The sequence below is a fragment of the Pteronotus mesoamericanus genome, unplaced genomic scaffold, assembly GCF_021234165.1.
Source record: "Pteronotus mesoamericanus isolate MK-2021 breed Mesoamerican mustached bat unplaced genomic scaffold, CSHL_Meso_final contig_24, whole genome shotgun sequence".
NCBI lineage: Eukaryota > Metazoa > Chordata > Mammalia > Chiroptera > Mormoopidae > Pteronotus > Pteronotus mesoamericanus.
In genome coordinates this window covers 2868280-2880871 of record NW_026555100.1, presented here as the reverse complement: position 1 = coordinate 2880871, position 12592 = coordinate 2868280, and positions in this window count along the sequence as shown.

The window sequence follows — 12592 nt, the reverse complement described above, 5'->3', positions numbered from 1 at the left end:
TTCCAGCACTGGCAGTTCTTCTTTGGGAAATGATAATTCTAAATGTTAATTTGTACTTTGTGGATGGGGTAAATAATATTATGTTATTGGTACATATTGACATATTAGCATATGCTAATTTTTCTAAAGTTGCATGGAATGCGGCCTGGAGAACATGCAACCTAGAACAAGGGAGTTTTACTAAGAAAGAAAATAGAAAATTCTGAGTATGAAATACACTGGGGAAGTTGCTAAAGTAATGATGATATAAATGGTAATTGAATTATGCCAAAGGATAGCATGAAGCAGATCTTGGAGCAGAATTAGAGTGTAGACTCAGAGGGTAGGAATAAATAGGGAACTGAAGAAATAATGAGAAAGGAGGGCAGAGGACAGTTTTCTGCCAATAAGAAGGGTTACTGATATTCAGCACTAAAGTTGTGTTTAGCAACATTGACTCATCAAAATGAATTGTCTTTGATAGAAGTGAGGAGTACCACCACTTAGTACTGTTTTACAACTTTTTCTCCCCAAAAAAATTAAAGTGAGGAAAAAAAGGATCACAAAGCATTGTGGGAATAAGTAATCACATGCGGGTTTGTCATATATGACTATGGCTTGTGCCTAACATTCTATAAATAAACATCCCTAAGGTAAGTTCCCAAGCTACTGGAGCAGCTGAAACATATTGGGGAAACTTGTTTTCAGGGCAGTTTGATCAAAGACAGAAAATAGTTTCATATCCGTGCCAAACCTTCATATATTTAGTAAGTTAAGAGGTAGCTGGGCACCTTGGCAGATGACACACAAGCAAAGATATTTATGGAAAAAAACAAAAGCCTTTATGTGGGGCTGAAGATGCTGGCACTAGGACTTGACCATCCCCACCTGCAGGCAGTAAACGATACTTCTAGGAGGTATGGATGACATCTACATTCAACTGGGTAACCGAAATGAACATACAGAATATTCCATTAATAATTAATGTTTATGTTCTGTCACATCAATTACTTTAAATCAATATTCTCTTCTCCATATTGGAATAATTCCTTCAATTTTAGAAATAGAAAAATTTGAAGACACTGGGGATAATTTCTTCTAGACATCAACTTTATAATTTGAGTAGTTGTTATGAGAGGGACAGAGGCACTTTGTGGTGAGTTTAACCACCATATTTATAACATTCATGTTGGGGAGTCTTTAAATAGGTAAGAATTCATATACATTTTCTATTCACAAAGGTTACATGTATTTATTTTAAATCATAGTTTAAATAATAATTAAGTAGTACTATAAAATAAATTTCTTTGACAGCAAGACTGAAATTAATTTAATACCAAGATATAGCATGTTGTTTTAATATTTGTGTTATTACGATTTAACTTAATATTTCTTTATAAACTATATTCTAACCTCTACCCCATATATAGTTTTTCAGGCTACGATTATGATAGAAACAGCTTTTCTGGACTTATTATAACTTATCATGACTTAGAAAAATTATAACTGTGACAACTACAAAATCTTCTAATGATTTTTAAAATTACCTGGCTCATCAGAAAGTGTTTTCAAGTCTTTCCGAACAGCCTGAAAAGTGCCTGTGCACATGTGTGTATGTGTGTGAGTGCGTGTGTGATTTCAGGATCTGAGTAGATAATTCCTATTACTGATGTTGTGAATAATTTTCTAACTTTTCTAAGTACTCCATAATGTCAGCTTTTACATCTATTAGCACATTGCATAGAAAAATGTATATGTGTCATACTTAATTAATTCTTATTAATTGTGGTTGCCTTTCATATTTATTGATTGACTTACTCTAGTTCTGGTGCAACTGTGATGATGTTTTTGCTTTTCCCCTTTTTAGACCTTTGAAACCTAATTTGAATACAACAAGATCATTGTTTAAAGTATAACAGAGCAATTTTGTTTCAAGGGATGTCTCTGATACCCACAGATAGTTATCTCATGAGTTATCTCAAAGAGTAACTATATAAAACCAAATTTTATTTATTGACTATATTTTCCTATTTGCTTACACTCATTCTCAAGTTCATAGCTGCTCATTTGTATACAAATACTGTCTTCCAAACAATATCTCTGTTATCTGCAGAGCTAGAACATATACACATCCACATTCTGTAGCCATCTGGCTTCACTACATTGTTCAAACACAGTGAATGTAGGGATGCCTCCAAATGCAACTCTTTTAATCCCCTTTCCTTCCTAAAGCTTTCTTTGGTGTGCCCACTCAAATGACCCATTTCCAAAGGGTCACATTATAGTGTAAAAGGAGTGGACTTAATGGTCAGTACATTCCTTGATGTTCTAAGAGTATATGATGATGATGAAGGTTACTCTGACCAGAAAAGAATCAGTGTGTACATCTTTACAAATTAGGTTTAACTACTGCTTAGCAAATTGCATTTAACAACAGAAAATAAATAAAATTAAAATATCGATTCTAATTTATTAGGCAAGGCCAATAGGTTTACAGTTAGAATATTTGCACATATGACATAGATACACAATATTAGGTGGTCACATATTAAAATGGATTTCACAATGCTCTTTTTGGTTATTTTGGTCTATGGGCCACTTTAGTGGGTATTATTATAGTTTTCTTGTGCTGTTTTATTCATGCACACATGTACATAACTCATATACATATTATAAACATATAAATTATTTTCCTAGAATTATTTTGTGATATTAACATTTATTCAGATATCACTATTGGTATTTTATTAAACTGTAGAGATCAAGAAACTAGCTGAAATATATACAAGGACCCTTATGAGTGCAAAGTGGCTCTAAATATTTAAAAACTCTAACATGAGCATTTACTTTTGATTCATTCCTCCCATTATAAGGTCATTGATTTCTCTAGAAATATTTTTAATTAACCCCACAGTCCAGGTTGTCCTCTCTGGTTTTGAAACCTTTTTTTGAAACCTATGCTAATCCATGTCTGTAAGGATATACACCCACACACTAATTCTGCAATATTTTGTGTGCATCACCAATATGCTACAAATCAGAAATACAAGGGGAATAAAAGGATGCTTTACTTTTGGACAACTTCTGTCTGGGAGAGACTAATATATACACAAATAATTATTATATGCTCTGACAGGCACTAAGTTAGAGATTGCACCAAAGAACTATGTGGATTAAGGCACAGAAATGACAGTGAGAAGCTAATTCCAAATGTAACCATAATCTAATCTTATGTACAGTTAACATCTTGATTCAAGCTGCCATCATTTCTTACCTGGGTTATTAATTCTAACTAGATACATCCTTTTCAGTCTCCTGATTCTATGCTTGCCTTCCTATAACCCTATTCTTAACGGAAAAGCCAGTGTCATCCTTTAAAATGTTAAATCGCATCCTGTGGGTTCCCTAACCATTTCCCACCAGTGGTTTCCCATCTCACTTGGAGTAAAAGCCAGAGTCCTTACAAGATCCTGCATGGCCCTATGTAATCTTCTCTAGAGGAATCAGCATCTCAATAGCTGTGAGAGTGAAGAAAAAATTAATGCAAATAGTGAAGCAAAAATTAATGCAAATATTATTTCCTACCATTCTCCCCTCATTTTCTCAGCTCTGGCCATACTGGTCTACAACGAGGAAGCACACTGCTGTTCTGGACTTCGTACTTGCCATTCAGCCTTTGCTCAAATGCCACCTCATTAGAGAGAGGCCTTCTCAGACCACACTGTCTAAAGTAGCACCCCACCACCATCACCCTTTACACCCCACTTACCTTGCTTTGTTTTCCTCTCTTGCACTTATCACCACTTGACATATTACATATTTATTTGCTTTGTCATTTAGTATCCAAAGGGAAAGACTTGTATTCTGAGGCTAAAGGGTACCTCCATAAATATTTTATGAATGAATGAAAGAATGGTTCCAATTCATAGAGGTCTATTAGGCTATGTTCACTGGCTGCTGCTGTTACACATTATACAGGATGAGACTCTTTCATCAAAGGAATTTCCACTTGAAAAGTTTCCACCCCCTTTATTTTATAATCTGGATCAAGCAAACAAACTACCTCATTCATTTTTAGAACAATGTACAATGTGGAAGCATGAGGCAGTGAAAATGGGTTAAGATTGAAACAGGAAAGGAAAATGAATGTCAAAAAGCAGAATGACAAGATGATATGCAACTTGACCTTGGATGGACCTCAGATGCTGTGTCAGTTTTACAGAGCCTTCTTCTCCAGTTACATCTCATGCAACCAGCAGGCTGTATGGTTTGGTTGGGAAGACACCTAGGCATCCTATATCAGAGACTGAATGTGTGGAAGGAGAAGCGCTTCTCTTTCATTCAGTTAAAACTTTCCAAACGAAAGTCTAATCTTTATTATAACGTTTATATCATGATAACTGTAAGTTATATACAATTAAAGCAAGATTTAGAGAGAAATTCAAAAGCACAGTAACATTATTTGTAAAACTAATGTTCCTCAGACATTATTATTCTATCTAGCACCGATAGAACTAACTTATTTTAATCTTGTAATTTAGCATCCAAATCTTCTCAAAGTTCAGATTGGTGAGTGTAAAACAATAAGATCTTTTCCCGTTTCAAGAATGGGGCACAGAATTCATGAACTGAGTTAAGTAATGGAATTTATCACTTGTGCAAATGCTGTAAAAACTCTTTACATGTATTAACTAATTTAATTGTCCAACAACACCATCCAGTAGGTGCTCTTATCTCCATTTTGAAAATAAGGGAACTAAAGTCTGAAAGGCTCAGTACAGCAGATTGGGACACGTACAGCCAGCAGGTATGGGCTCCAGGATCCTAACTCAGGCTCTCTAAGTCCAGAGTCCATGCTCTTCCCCCTGCAATTTCTCTATGAAAGGCATCCTATTACTTTGTAAAGTCCACACGTTTCTTATAATAGAGATATCTGTCAAAACATTTTTGAGCCCTGATTGATGTGGCTGAGTAGGTTGGGCATCGTTCTGCAAACCAAAATGTCACCAGTTTAATTTCTGGTCAGGGCACATGCCCAAGTTAAGGGCATGGTCCCCAGTTGGGGGCTTACAAGAGGCAACTTATCGATGTTTCTCTCCCTCCCTTCCCCTCTCTCTAAAAATAAATAAATAATATATTTTTAAAAATACTTTTGAAAATTCTTTTTTGAAACAAACTTTAAAACTCTTTTACAAATCATTCATATAGTAAGTCTTAGTGTACAGAAAATGAAAATATGGCATTGCAGAGCTCTATGATCCAACTAATTCCCTGGAACACATTTTTTCAAAAGCACACTAGAAACTAACTCTAAGCTACATTCAAATTACAAATATTTTCTACGACTTAAGATTTTTGAAGACTTTATATGGACACTTAGCATTGTGCAATAAAAGAATGAATAGCCTGGATATCCCACAACTTGAATTCCACCTTTCACTGTAACAGTTGTTAGTTACATTGAAAATTTGGAAAAGGTTCATCTAAGTGCATGGTTGTGAAAGACGCACCAGAGTCAAAAGACTCGGGTTCTCTTTCTGCTCTGCTCCTCACTTTGTTCATCTTCTGGTCTTCAGTTTTTGTGCTCAGTAAGGAAGGAAATGGAAACTGTCCAAAGGCAGCTGAGGCTAAGACCTCTGAAGATGGACAAGGATCACCTATATCTCTCCAAACTTGAAATTTAGTGATTTTTGTTAGCTATAATGTATATGAAAGTGCTTTGCAAAATAAAATGCTACCCTAGTATAAATAATTATATGGTTAACTGCAAACTCTGAAGGCATTTTCTAAAAAGGAATTTAGAAAATATTTTAAGTGATCAGTTTCGTTCTTGGGATCAGGGCTTAGTCTCTCAAGATGATTATTTGGAAACAGACCAAACTACAATATTTGCATTATTCCTGGACTGGAGACTCTAAAAGTAGTCACCATTTTGTAGCTAAGTCTCATATACTCGATCGTGTACTCCTTTAGTGTTGTTTAGACATCACAAGTGGTATTTTTCATGTGTCATGTCTTCATGGGGTAATAATCATTCCTGTATTTTCTCTTACTTCATGAATTCACCATAATTAGAAGGTATGAATTAAACATCACTTTTGGTTTCTGTTTTTTCACCAGGGCTAGTATAGAGGGAGGCAAGTGAGGCCCTCACTTCAGGTGCAGTTGTAAATGGGCAAAAAACCTCTCAGTAATCAAAATAAATGACATTTTAATGCAGTATCTTAAAGATTCAAAGAAAGACAAATACCATATAATTTCACTCATGTGAAATCTAATGAACAAACTGAACTAACAAAACAGAGACAGACTCATGGATAGAGAGCAGGCTGACAACTCATGGGAGAGGAGGTTGCAGGGGTAGAGGAATGGAGCAAAAATGAGAAAGGACTCAGAGACATGGACAACAGTGTGGTGATGTCGGTGCAAGGGGGCTGGTGAAGGTGGAGGAAGGAGTGAGGGGGATAAATGGTAATGGAAAAATATAATGAAAAAATAAACTGGTAAAAATAAATTAAAAAGCAAAAAAAAGTAATGCAAAAAAATCATGATAAACAAGACAATGAATGTTAAATAAACATTTTTTCATTTGTCCATGCTCCAATATAGCTCAGCACAGCATTGTATTCACCTGTTCTGTTCTATCCTTAAAGCATCAAAGCCAACAAGCCCAGATTGGTGCCCCGTGCCCTGTGCTTAGTACCTATGTGTAAGCGAGACCAACATGTTTTCTAGCTCATTACTCAGAAACCCCCCTTTTCCTTCTTGCTTCCATCATGTCATCTCTTCTTATCCCTCTGACCCTATATTCCTTGCCATATGCCTGACTTTAGTGCCACTTCTAATTGTGGTGATTCATTCTCATTTAGTTTTAGTAATTTTCCAGACATTCTTCTGAATGTCTACTTTGGGCCTTGACACTTCAGCCCAGATCCTTCCTTTCCTCCATCCTTTGACGTCTCCAATTGCCTGGGGTAAGGAATACCATTTCAGATCACTATAATCCCAACCCCGTCTCGGTTACCCTCCTAGGGGAAGATTGAGGGTGGGGGAATTTGAACATCACTTTTTTGATGAGTATTTAAAATGCTTAGTCCTGTCAACACTCAACAGTGGTTTAATTTACAGCCAAAAACACTAATTTGTGGCTTGTAGCTAGCTTCATTACTGAAGGTTAAGTTTTATCTGTGATGGTTTCTCTTATCTTTGTACTTTCCCATTTAGCTTTTAAAGAAATTCCCAGTGTTTTTTCTTAGTTCTTCTCATGAAAATTGTTCTCTTCTATACAGTTTAACCAACACTGGGAAACACTACAACCTTCTGTTTATCACATAAGAAGAATGAACCCCCACATTCGTCTTTCCCCTTAATTATAAAGCACTGTTTCTCCCCACCTGAGAACTGAGAACTAGTGTGTGTGTGTGTGTGTGTGTGTATGCTTTCATACATAGATACATATATGTGTGTATATAGACAGATAAAATCCCTACTTTTTATACAAGCAGATGCATATGCAATGTTGTCCACCTTTTTTGTTTTCATTTAACATCCCCTAAAGAACAAAGACGGATGGTGTGATGGTTATTTTATGTGTCAACTTAACTAGCCTTGGGGTGCCCAGGTTAAACATGTCTGGGTGTATCTCTGAGAGTATTACTGGAGGAGATCAGCATTTGAACTGATAGACTCAGTAAAGTAGATTTTACTTTCCAGTGAGAGTGGGCATCATCCAATCCACTGAGGGCTTGAATAGAACATGAGGCAGAGGAAGGTGGAATTTGCCCCTGTTTCCCTGCCTTAGTGCTAAAACTGTGACATCTCATCTTATCCTCTCTGGCCCTTGGACTGAGACACCATCAGCTCTTCTGGTCTTCATACCTTCAGATTTGGATGAATTACACCTCCTGCTTTCCAGTTTGCACATGGCAGATCATGGGACTTCTCAGCCTCCATAATTGCATTAGCCAATTACTCATTTTATATATAAATATAATAATTCATAAGTTGTATATGTGTATATGAATTATATACACATATGCATATATACATATATACATATATATTTATATTTATACATATATATTTATATTTATATATTTCTATATGCATATGTATAAAAATACATATATATTTATATTTATGTATACATATACATAAAATGTATATGTATATATGTAATAAATATATGTGTATATGCATATGTATATGTATATACAATACAAATGTATGTAGAATATATGTATTATATATGTATATGTATTATATATATAAAAATATATATGTAATCTCCTATTGGCCCTATTTCTCTGGAGCACATTGACTGATGCAGATACTATATTATTGCTAAAAAATACAAAATAAAGATGATTATTAATGCATATGCATCTATCAATATAGGCTCATTATATATAGAACAACTGATAGAACAGTGTAGATAGAAAGAAAAATAATAAATTTAAGTTGGAAACTTATAAGCACTCATTATGCAGAGTGTTTCAAGTCTTAGTTTGAAGCCTTCATGATGCTAGAAATTTAAATGCTACACAGTAGCAGATATATCATTTGGCAGTATAATTATTTACACTGCTCTTCTACTTACTCTTGTGGGTTTGAAAAGTAATTTTTTTATTTTAAATGATTTGGGTAGGAGAGATTCCAAATCCACTCTCTCAGACAATGGCTTAGCCACCTAAGTCACCTGATCTGTCTCCATTAGACTTTTTCTCAGGGAGTCATGTTCAAACTGTCTGCCATGTGTCCATCAAAACCTCTATCTCTGGAGGATTTTAAGGCCAAGGTTATAAATGCAGTTCTATCACTGAGCAACAACAGAGGAAGGTTTTTATGAGGTTTGAAAATCTGCTAGAGTGATGTGTGACCCAAGATAGTAGTTATGTTGAATTTTAATAAGAAACATATCAATATTTTAAAATATAAACAGTTAACTTTTTAGATATTGTTAATGTAAGTTTGTAGTACTTCCACTTCTGAAAAGATTGAAGTTAGAAGATAAACAATTATTTTTTCAAATATTGTTAATATAAGTTTGCAGCACTTTCACATCTAAAAACTACGCTGGACTTCAATATGGCAGAGGAGTAAGTGGAAGTCACACTGACCTCCTCCCGGCTCCAAACTGGAATTGCAACTAAATTGTGGAAAAATCACCTGGAAAACAACAAAATAATAGTGAGAGTGGAGCCTCAAACCTCAGACAGACAGAGGAACCGTCTGTCTTTCCACAACCTAACTGGTAAGAAGTGCGGTGGAGGCTAGAGAAGGTGGGCTGGGCCCCCACAGACGGCAGCACCAGAGGGATATTGAAATGGCCAGTTGGATCCTCCTGAGAAGAGCAGGGTCTGAGTCATTGGTGGGGATCTCCAGCCTAAAGTACCAGACCCCAAAAAGAACACAGACAACTGCAAAAAGCATAGTGTGCTCTCTGCCAGAGACAGGCGACTGGAGACACAAATAGCCATTTAAAGGCCCAATGCAAAACTTTGTAGTGGCAGCCACTTACCTTGGTCTCTGGGCAGAGGCGGGGGCAGAGTGGGCTGGAGCCGCCTAAGGAGAGATTGGTGAGGGACACTTTGGGGAGAGAACTGAGCCAGTGGCCAGCAGGGCCCTGGTGCTGACTCATCTCCCATTCCGGAGCTTCCATCTTGCTCAGATATAAAGGACATAAAGGACATAAAGGACCGTCAGAAGGCTCTGCCCCAGTCAGGCATTGCACGCAGGCCTGGGTGCTGAGTACAGAGCGACCAGCACAGATAGTGGATCCCTGGCTAAAAGAGACACAGAGCTGTCTAGAGACGCTTGAGGAAAGACTGGAGACAGAAGTGTTGGGGAGAGAACTGAGGCTGTAGCCAGAGTACGGTGTGCGATCCCAGTGCTGACTCCTCCCCCATTCTACAGTTTCCATCTTGCTCAGGCAGGTCACACCCCAGAGTGGCAGCAGCCTGAAAAGACACAATAGCCCTGACCGCAGGACGCTCTTCCCGGGATAGGAGTTGCATGCAGGCTTGGGTGCTGAGTACTGAGAGGCAGTCACAGATAGTGGATCCCTAGCTAAAGGGAACACAGAGAGGTGTAGAGATGCTTGAGGGGAGACTGGAGACAGAAGCGTTGGGGAGAGAACTGAAGGAGTAGCCAGGGGCATCCCGGTGCTGACTCCTCCCCCATTCCTCAGCATCCATCTTTCTCAGGTAGACCACTCCACTGAGTGGCAGCATCCTGAAAGGACACAATAGCCCTGCCCTCAGGAGGCTCTGCCCTGCCCTGTGATGCCAAAGCCTGAGGGCTGAGGGCAGAGTAACTAGATTAACAATTTCAGGAGACAGATACAGACAGTAGATTCCTGGAAGTCTCAAACAGACTGCCTAAGATCAGACAGGATCAACATCTGACATCATCAGAGGCAGGCCCAGAAAGGAAAAAAAAAAAAAAAAGAGCCACTACTACCATAGAAGTTCACACCACAAAGACAGGAAATCAAGGCAGATCAATTTAAGAAGCAGAAGCAAAAAAGAAGAGTCTCACAAATAATGGGAAACAAAGAAACACCCCCCAATTAAGAAAAAGGAGGAATCCCCACAAAGAGAACTAAATGAAATACAGGCAAGTCATCTATCAGATATTGAATTCAAAACAATCTTTCTAAGGAAGTTCAATGGGCTCAGTGAGCTCAAAGAGAATTATGAAAAACTACAGGAAAACTATGAGGAACTTACTGCAAACTATATCAACATGAAAAATGACATAGAAACTATCAATAAGAGACAAGAGGAAATGAAGAATACAAATTCGGAATTGAAGAACACAGTAGAAGGAATCCAAAGCAGGCCAAATGAAGCAGAGGATCAAATCAGCAAGCTGGAGGATAAGGTAGAAAAAAGCTCCCAGAAAGAGCAAGAATAGGAAAAGAAGACTCAAAACGAATGAAGAGGCATTTAGGGAAATGCAGGACAACCTGAATCGTAATAATATCCATATAATAGGGATACCAGAAGAAGAGGAATAAGGGGTAGAGAACCTGCTTGAAAAACTAATGTTGGAAAACTTTCCTAATTGAAGGAGAGAAAAAGTCACAGAAGTCCAGGAAGCACAGAGGGTCCCATTCAAGAGGAACCCAATGAGGCCCACTCCAAGACACATCATCATTAAAATGGCAAATATCAAAGGCAAAGAGAGATTCCTAAAGGCAGCAAGGGAGAAACAGGTAGTAACATGCAAGGGAGCCCCGATACAGGTATGAGCTGACTTCTCAACAGAAACACTACAGGCCAGGAGGGACTGGCAAGAAATAGTCCAAGTAATAAAAGGCAAAGGCCTGCAACCAAGACTGCTCTACCCAGCAAGGCTCTCAATTAAAACAGAAGGTGGAATAAGGATTTTCCCAGACAAAAGAAGGCCAAAAGAATACACCTCCACCAAACCAGCACTGCAAGATATGCTAAAGGGATGGTTTAAGAAGATGAAAAAAGAGTGAGAAAGAGAAGAACACATGTACAAATAGAAAAAATGAATAAGTACCAATCAATAATAACTTTAAATGTAAATGGACTAAATGCCCCAATCAAAAGACACAAGATACCTGAACGGATAAGAAAATATGACTCACATATACTGGCTACAAGAGACCCACCTCAGAACAAAAGACCTACACAGACTTAAAGTAAAGGAATGGAAAAAAATATTCCAAAAAATGGATAGGGGAATACTTATATCAGATTTCAAAACAAATGCCATAAAAAGAGACCCAGAAGGACACTTTATAATACTCGCAGGAAGAATCCATCAAGAGGACATAAACATTGTAAACCTATATGAACCCAACATAGGAGCATCCCAATATATAAGGAAAATCTTAGAGGACTTCAAGAAAGATATAAATAACAACACACTGATAGAAGGGGATTTTAACACCCCACTGTCAAAAATGGATAGCTCTTCCACACAAAACATCAATGAGGATATTGTGGAACTGAACAACACATTAGATCAAATGGACTTAACTGACATATATAGAACTTTTCATCCCAAAGAAGCAAAATACACATTCTTTTCAAATGCACATGGAACATTTTCAAAGATAGACCACATGATAGGACACAAAACCAGCTTGGAGAACTGGAGAAAGAAAACAATAAACAAATCCCAGAGCAAGTAGAAGGAAGGAAATAATCAAGATCAGAGCAGAATTGAATGACATAGAGACTAAAAGAACAATTCAAAGGATCAACCAATCCAGAAGCTGGTTCTCTCAATAGATAAACAAAATTGAAAAGCCTTTAAGCAGACTCATCAAGAAAAAAGGGAGAAGACCCAAATAAATAACACCAGAAATGAAAGAGGAGAAATAAAAATTGATACCACAGAAATGCAAAGGATTGTAAGAAATTACTATGAGCAATTATATGCCAAAGAATTTGAAAACCTCGATGAAATGGACAAATTTCTAGAAAAGTATAACTTTCCAACACTGAATGAAGAACCAGAAAGCCTAAACACACCGATAACAGCTGATGAAATTGAAGCAGTAATCAAAAAATTCTCGCACACAAAAGCCCTGGACCAGGCAGTTTCACAGCAGAATTTTACAACACATTTAAGG